This window comes from Oncorhynchus mykiss, chromosome 26 (genome assembly GCF_013265735.2).
Source record: "Oncorhynchus mykiss isolate Arlee chromosome 26, USDA_OmykA_1.1, whole genome shotgun sequence".
NCBI lineage: Eukaryota > Metazoa > Chordata > Actinopteri > Salmoniformes > Salmonidae > Oncorhynchus > Oncorhynchus mykiss.
This window is the reverse complement of record NC_048590.1, coordinates 33273713-33281940: the sequence shown is the minus strand read 5'-3', so window position 1 is coordinate 33281940 and position 8228 is coordinate 33273713. Positions and strand designations below refer to the sequence as shown.

The 8228-nt window shown below is 42.5% G+C and overlaps 1 protein-coding gene across 6 annotated transcripts in view; it reads right to left on the bottom strand.

Moving 5' to 3' along the window:
* LOC110506673 (pleckstrin homology domain-containing family A member 7) overlaps nucleotides 1-8228 on the bottom strand; it is a 148732-nt gene that overhangs the window by 62924 nt on the left and 77580 nt on the right. The window lies entirely within an intron of this gene.

Genomic DNA, 8228 nt, shown 5'->3' with positions numbered 1-8228 from the left:
TCAAATAATCACCTCATCCTAACCCAGGAGGCTTTAACATCCTGATCAATATGCCGTATCTGTTCAGGCTTTAACATTCTGATCAATATGCCGTATCTGTTCAGGCTTTAACATTCTGATCAATGTGCCGTATCTGTTCAGGCTTTAACATTCTGATCAATATGCCGTATCTGTTCAGGCTTTAACATTCTGATCAATATGCCGTATCTGTTCAGGCTTTAACATTCTGATCAATATGCCGTATCTGTTCAGGCTTTAACATTCTGATCAATATGCCGTATCTGTTCAGGCTTTAACATTCTGATCAATATGCCGTATCTGTTCAGGCTTTAACATTCTGATCAATATGCCGTATCTGTTCAGGCTTTAACATTCTGATCAATATGCCGTATCTGTTCAGGCTTTAACATTCTGATCAATATGCCGTATCTGTTCAGGCTTTAACATTCTGATCAATATGCCGTATCTGTTCAGGCTTTAACATTCTGATCAATATGCCGTATCTGTTCAGGCTTTAACATTCTGATCAATATGCCGTATCTGTTCAGGCTTTAACATTCTGATCAATATGCCGTATCTGTTCAGGCTTTAACATTCTGATCAATATGCCGTATCTGTTCAGGCTTTAACATTCTAATCAATATACCGTATCTGTTCAGGCTTTAACATTCTAACCAATATAATGTATCGGTTCCGCACAAGGTCCGCTCACCTCTAGTTTAATAGGATTTCACCTCTAGTCCAATAGGGTTTCACCTCTAGTCTAGTCCAATAGGGTTTCACCTCTAGTCTAGTCCAATAGGGTTTCACCTCGAGTCTAATCCAATAGGGTTTCACCTCGAGTCCAATAGGACTTCACCTCGAGTCCAGTCCAATAGGGTTTCACCTCGAGTCCAGTCCAATAGGATTTCACCTCGAGTCCAATAGGAGTTCACCTAGAGTAAAGTCCAATAGGATTTCACCTAGAGTCCAGTCCAATAGGGTTTCACCTAGAGTCCAGTCCAAAAGGGTTTCACCTCGAGTCCAGTCCAAAAGGGTTTCACCTCGAGACCAGTCCAAAAGGGTTTCACCTCGAGTCCAGTCCAAAAGGGTTTCACCTCGAGTCCAGTCCAAAAGGGTTTCACCTCGAGTCCAGTCCAAAAGGGTTTCGCCTCGAGTCTAGTCTAATAGGGTTTCACCTCGAGCCCAATAGGATTTCGCCTCGAGCCCAATAGGATTTCGCCTCGAGCCCAAAAGGGTTTCGCCTCGAGTCCAATAGGACTTCACCTCTGGTCCAATAGGACTTCACCTCTGGTCCAATAGGACTTCACCTCTGGTCCAATAGGACTTCACCTCTGGTCCAATAGGACTTCACCTCTGGTCCAATAGGACTTCACCTCTGGTCCAATAGGACTTCACCTCTGGTCCAATAGGACTTCACCTCTGGTCCAATAGGACTTCACCTCTGGTCCAATAGGACTTCACCTCTGGTCCAATAGGACTTCACCTCGAGTCCAATAGGACTTCACCTCGAGTCCAATAGGACTTCACCTCGAGTCCAATAGGACTTCACCTCGAGTCCAATAGGACTTCACTTCGAGTCCAATAGGACTTCCCCTCGAGTCCAATAGGACTTCCCCTCGAGTCCCATAGGATTTCGCCTCGAGTCCAATAGGATTACGCCTCGAGTCCAATAGGATTACGCCTCGAGTCCAAAAGGGTTTCACCTCGAGTCCAGTCCAAAAGGGTTTCACCTCGAGTCCAGTCCAATAGGATTTCACCTCGAGTCCAATAGGATTTCACAAGTGTGAAAAAGTGTCTTTCACTGAGAGGAAAATCGAATATATTGTTCCTTGAACTTCAAACACGAGTGTCTAAGTGAGATTCACTGAGGAGCAATCAAATGAATATTTTCATCCTTCAAGCACAAGTGTCTATGCAACACAACTCACAGGAGAGAGAGATACAGTTTGTACAGTCCCCAGAGAATGCACCAGAATGTATCTAGCCTATACCTCGCAACATGACGATGCAATATTCAAATCAAATGTTATGTAACATGCGTCGAATACTTAAGAGTTATTTTCCAACCATGCAGTTAAAAAGTAAAAAAAGAGAAAAAATAAATAGTAACACAATAAAATAATAATAACGAGGATACACACACACACACACACACACACACATATATTTTAGGGCCGTTCCCGACTAAAATAAATCTTGGGCGACCAAAAGTCATCTGTTCTTTCGACCAACCGATTGGTGGAAATGTTAAAAAATGGGTATTTTTCCATTTATAGACACACGCTATGCTTGAATAAAATTAACTATATGTAGGCTACTGAGCTTATCTGATGCTTTAAGCACTGCGATTCAAAATGAAGATGCATACATTTCTAAAGAGGGAGCCAGAGATCAATATAGCTTAACCAGAAGAAAAAAAACATGTTCTCGACCAAACTCTCCTGAAGTTGCCGTTAATAGGCTACACCACCGGTAATCTTTTCCATTTGGAGTGCCAAGTTATCTGTACCATTTCTACTGACCTGCAGATTTTCAAATGCACATTTTCATTGAACAGTTTCATTTCATTTAGAAAAAAAGTCTTCAAACTGTATCTCAAAATCAATGTCACGTGCTCCTGTGTCGCTCAGTTGGTAAAGCATGGCGATTGCAATGACAGGGTTGTGGGTTCAATTCCCACGGGGGACCAGTATAAAAAAAAGTATGAAAATGTATGCTCTGGATAAGAGTGTCTACTAAAATGTAAATGTGAAATTTTAATCAAAATTCTCTGAAAATGATACAAATCTAAAAGGTAACTTCTATTGTCATTGACAATATGTAAAAATAGCCTCCAAAAAGCCAACAAATAAAAACGATGCAGCCCCAGGTAGAAAATATCCTGATCAAAATAATTTTCCTAGAAATCACATTGGCTATGCATGGGCTGTCTGCAAGGAACTTGAAACATTGTATCAACTATCAACTAGGTCCAGTCCCAAGCTGGTGCTTGCCACATTGTATAAAATATTCTGGGGCCTTTAAGAGTTTCCTGCGCCAGTGAGCTCCAGTCAGACAGAGACAGCTATAGGTTATTTGCACAAGGGATAAGAAGTAATCAGGTAGACCCATTTTATTTCATCAGAGCATGACATTTTTTCCCCCTTTCATGCTGTTGTTATCGAAAAGGAGAGAGCTGGAAATATTTTTCAAATAGGCTACGTTGAGTAACAATTGTCGTTCTCAATGGATGTAAAAACAGACTTTGTTTCCTTGCTGTTTGAGGCGAAATAAAATGACCTTCAGAGGCTCCACAGTGATGGTGAGTTAAGGCAATCAGAAATAGCATCAGCTTGCCAAACGGGCACATCTATAGGTCTACATTTGTGTGCAGGTCAGGTAGCCTAGGCATACTTCTATGCGTAATATATGCTTAGAAGAAAAGACAATGAAAGAATTGACAACTTGTAAATGGAATGAAATAAAACTTTATTCTCACAAGAAAAAGGTTGTGTGCTCTGCAAACAACGTGTCCACTCCTACTACGACAACAGTAAGACTGTAATAATAATACTGTATATTGAATCCATTAACAGAAATTGACATAACCAAACAAACATTGTAGAATAGAAATGATGGCAAGGTAAATGTACTACTGGTGATATTGGTGTGCCATCCCCGCAGCCTCCGCAATGGATTTGTCCACTCAGATAGGCGTGAATCAGACAGGTGTCTCGTGTGCCATAAATTATTTGTATATATTTTCCACAGCTCAACTAAAAAAATCTTGAGCTGCTAACAGCCTATCGACCAAACAATCGACCAGTCGACTAAATGGGGTCAGCCTTAATATACAGTACCAGTCAAAAAATGTGTACACACCTAGTCATTCCAGGGCTTTTCTTTATTTGTACTATTTTTATTTGTAGAATAATAGTGAAGACATCAAAACTATGAAATAACACATATCATGTAGTAAACAAAAAAGTATTAAACAAATGAAAATATATTTTATATTTGAGATTCTTCAAAGTAGCCACACTTTGCCTTGATGACAGCTTTGCACACTTTTGGCATTCTCTCAACCAGCTTCACCTCCTTCTTTTCTACAATGTAGAAAATAGTAAAAAATAAAGAAAAGCCATGGAATGAGTAGGTGTGTCCAAACCTTTGACTGACACACACACACACACACACACACACACATACACATACACATATATATGTATATGTGTGTGTGTGTGTGTGTGTGTGTGTGTGTATATATATATATATATACCCTGCTCAAAAAAATAAAGGGAACACTTAAACAACACAATGTAACTCCAAGTCAATTACACTTCTGTGAAATCAAACTGTCCACTTAGGAAGCAACACTGATTGACAATACATTTCACATGCTGTTGTGCAAATGGAATAGACACCAGGTGAAAATTATAGGCAATTAGCACGACACCCCCAATAAAGGAGTGGTTCTGCAGGTGGGGACCACAGACCACTTCTCAGTTCCTATGCTTCCTGGCTGATGTTTTGGTCACTTTTGAATGCTGGCGGTGCTTTCACTCTAGTGGTAGCATGAGACGGAGTCTACAACCGACACAAGTGGCTCAGGTAGTGCAGCTCATCCAGGATGGCACATCAATGCGAGCTGTGGCAAGAAAGTTTGCTGTGTCTGTCAGCGTAGTGTCCAGAGCATGGCGGCGCTACCAGGAGACAGGCCAGTACATCAGGAGACGTGGAGGAGGCCGTAGGAGGGCAACAACCCAGCAGCAGGACCGCTACCTCTGCCTTTGTGCAAGGAGGAGTAGGAGGAGCACTGCCAGAGCCCTGCAAAATTTCCTCCAGCAGGCCACAAATGTGCATGTGTCTGCTCAAACGGTCAGAAACAGACTCCATGAGGGTGGTATGAGGGCCCGACGTTCACAAGTGGGGGTTGTGCTTACAGCCCAACACCGTGCAGGAAGTTTTTCATTTGCCAGAGACCACCAAGATTGGCAAATTCACAACTGGCGCCCTGTGCTCTTCACAGATGAAAGCAGGTTCACACTGAGCACGTGACAGACGTGACAGTCTGGAGACGCCGCGGAGAACGTTCTGCTGCCTGCAACATCCTCCAGCATGACCGGTTTGGCGGTGGGTCAGTCATGGTGTGGGGTGGCATTTCTTTGGGGGGCCGCACAGCCCTCCATGTGCTCGCCAGAGGTAGCCTGACTTCCATTAGGTACCGAGATGAGATCCTCAGACCCCTTGTGAGACCATATGCTGGTGCGGTTGGCCCTGGGTTCCTCCTAATGCGAGACAATGCTAGACCTCATGTGGCTGGAGTGTGTCAGCAGTTCCTGCAAGAGGAAGGCATTGATGCTATGGACTGGCCCGCCCATTCCCCAGACCTGAATCCAATTGAGCACATCTGGGACTTCATGTCTCGCTCCATCCACCAACGCCACGTTGCACCACAGACTGTCCAGGAGTTGGCGGATGCTTTAGTCCAGGTCTGGGAGGAGATCCCTCAGGAGACCATCCGCCACCTCATCAGGAGCATGCCCAGGTGTTGTTTGGAGGTCATACAGGCACGTGGAGGCCACACACACTACTGAGCCTCATTTTGACTTGTTTTAAGGACATTACATCAAAGTTGGATCAGCCTGTAGTGTGGTTTTCCACTTTTAATTTTGAGTGTGACTCCAAATCCAGACCTCCATGGGTTGATAAATTTGATTTCCATTGATACTTTTTGTGTGATTTTGTTGTCAGCACATTCAACTATGTAAAGAAAAAAGTATTTAATAAGAATATTTCATTCATTCAGATCTAGGATGTGTTATTTTAGTGTTCCCTTTATTTTTTTGAGCAGTGTGTGTGTGTATATATATATATAATGACCCTGTCACTAAGTCTGTCAGCACTGAGTGGGCCTGCAAGTCCATCCTGTACCCATCCAACACCCCAGAGGGAATACAGGAGAGGGAACCTACTTCGCCATCCATATCTGGGTCTCAGCATGGGTGACATCCACACCCTGGCTGCTACAGCAACCAACCGTAACAATCTGCCCTGGCTGTCTGTTTTGGCTATGCAGGCAAGAGCGAAGGCATCATCACTGCATAACACACACGTTTCTCCCTGGGTGCATCAGTACCCCAGCTGTTACGATGCTCTATTTCCACAACTAAAGTATGACTGGGAGGAAGGGATAGAGAGAAGTAAAACATGTTGGCCGTAGTATAAATAGCAGCCAGCAGGGTGTCAAGGGGATTCATAAGTCCTGCTACTTTAGCTTATTCTACCTCTGCACACCACAGGCATTCAATACACTTTAAAAGAGGAACAAGAGGAATTCCAAGAGGGTGATATTTCTCCTAACAGACTGGCTGTAAGATAGAAACGCTATAGTCTACCATACACCCCCTACTCACTGGCTTTGGTAGAGTGGTAGAGTCCACCAGCATACAGTGGGGGCAGGGATATACCACTGAACAGATGGCATGGGGTGAGAGGTCAAGGGTGTGCCACTTGGGTGGCAGTGAACTCTGTGGGATAATAACCTCTTCCAGTGTTTTTCTGTGACGATGTGTGTGTGTGTGTGTGTTTGTACAGTGAAAGTAACCCCAGCTGTAACTCAGGCCCCACACACAGTCTCTAAAGAGGGGTATCAATCAGGCCATGCCAAGAGCATTGGGCTGCCTGTCTCCTACTTGATGGGCCTCTGTGATATTTCCATAATTCTCCAAGCATTTTCAAATCTATGATCTCTGTCATAGCTACATGATTTCACTGTACTGGGAAGAAGTCTACAGTATGGTTGACTAGGAGTGGAGGGTTATGATGATGACAGCATTTTAAGGACTGGTGATAATGTGAAATGTATCTACAGTAAACTATGACAAAGGACAGAGGACATTAATCATGCTATTTAAATACATTTGATTCGTCACATATTCTTGTGGGAAGAGCATGAGTATAATGCTATTCTAAGCATGGCTGGTCTACTGAGCTTTGATCTGGTATTAGATAGTAATAGAATAATTCAGTTACTGTGGCCCCTACAGTGCAGGGAATATGCACTTTAACTTTTAAACCCCCTGATGGTGTACAAATCCCTGGCTCAACAGTACCATGTGAGGGATACAGGAGGGTTGGGGTGGAGAAGAGAGGAATCCCAATGAGCTTCATGTCACTCCTACAAATTACCTTTCAACACTGTGACAGTGGAGATCAGATTCCACTCTCAACCCTCTCTGCTACACTAACACATCGAGCCATGAATCCTAAAGCCTACATAACACCACCGTAATTATGTTGTTGACACCTGTCATACACATTTATGACAGAAAGATAAAGGACTCAACTGTGGTCCTGCTATTGTTCTAATACGTCATAATGAAAGTTTAGTAACATCAGGGCCATTTATCATGAATAGTTAACATGAAAGTCATGGTACAGATGTAGGATATTAATTTGGCCAATACTGTCACAACAAAATCATCCAGCAGCAACAGGATTTTAATGTTTAGTCCATAATGTTTCTTTATCAGCTATTAGCTGGCCAAAAGTTACATGAAAACTGCAATACTGTTAATATAACCTTGTGTTATATGACCAAATACTTATTTTCCACCATAATTTGCAAATAAATTCATTAAAAATCCTACAATGTGATTTTCTGGATTTTTTTCTCATTTTGTCTGTCATAGTTGAAGTGTACCTATGATGAAAATTACAGGCCTCTCTCATCTTTTTAAGTGGAAGAACTTGCACAATTGGTGGCTGACTAAATACTTTTTTGCCCCACTGTATATCGTGAAGCTCATCTGCATTTCACAGCAATAAAACAGGACAATTCTCAGCAACAAAAGAGTGATCATATTAAGATCCTTCCCCTGTATGTCAGGAATGTCATTGCCACGAGAATTTCTATCCCAATGTTCTAACTATTTTATATCTCTGTCTAATTCCTGAATGTTGTAAGTCTCCAGTTCAAAGAAAGACAGTCTCAGCCTGCAATAGATCATTTCTTTATTCAGAGCGCTCTGCCCCCCTAGTGCAGAGCAAGTATTTTTATACACACACACACACACACACAAGTTTCTTATCATAGGCTACTCCCTGCTTAGGCAGGCAGTATTTTTTCCCACTACCCCCATACATAGTTCTCGTTTCACAGTTGCTCCCTGCTTGCATAGCTACAAAATAATACAATGCCCTAGTTATAATTCTAACCAAGCGACACACATCAGATTATATTC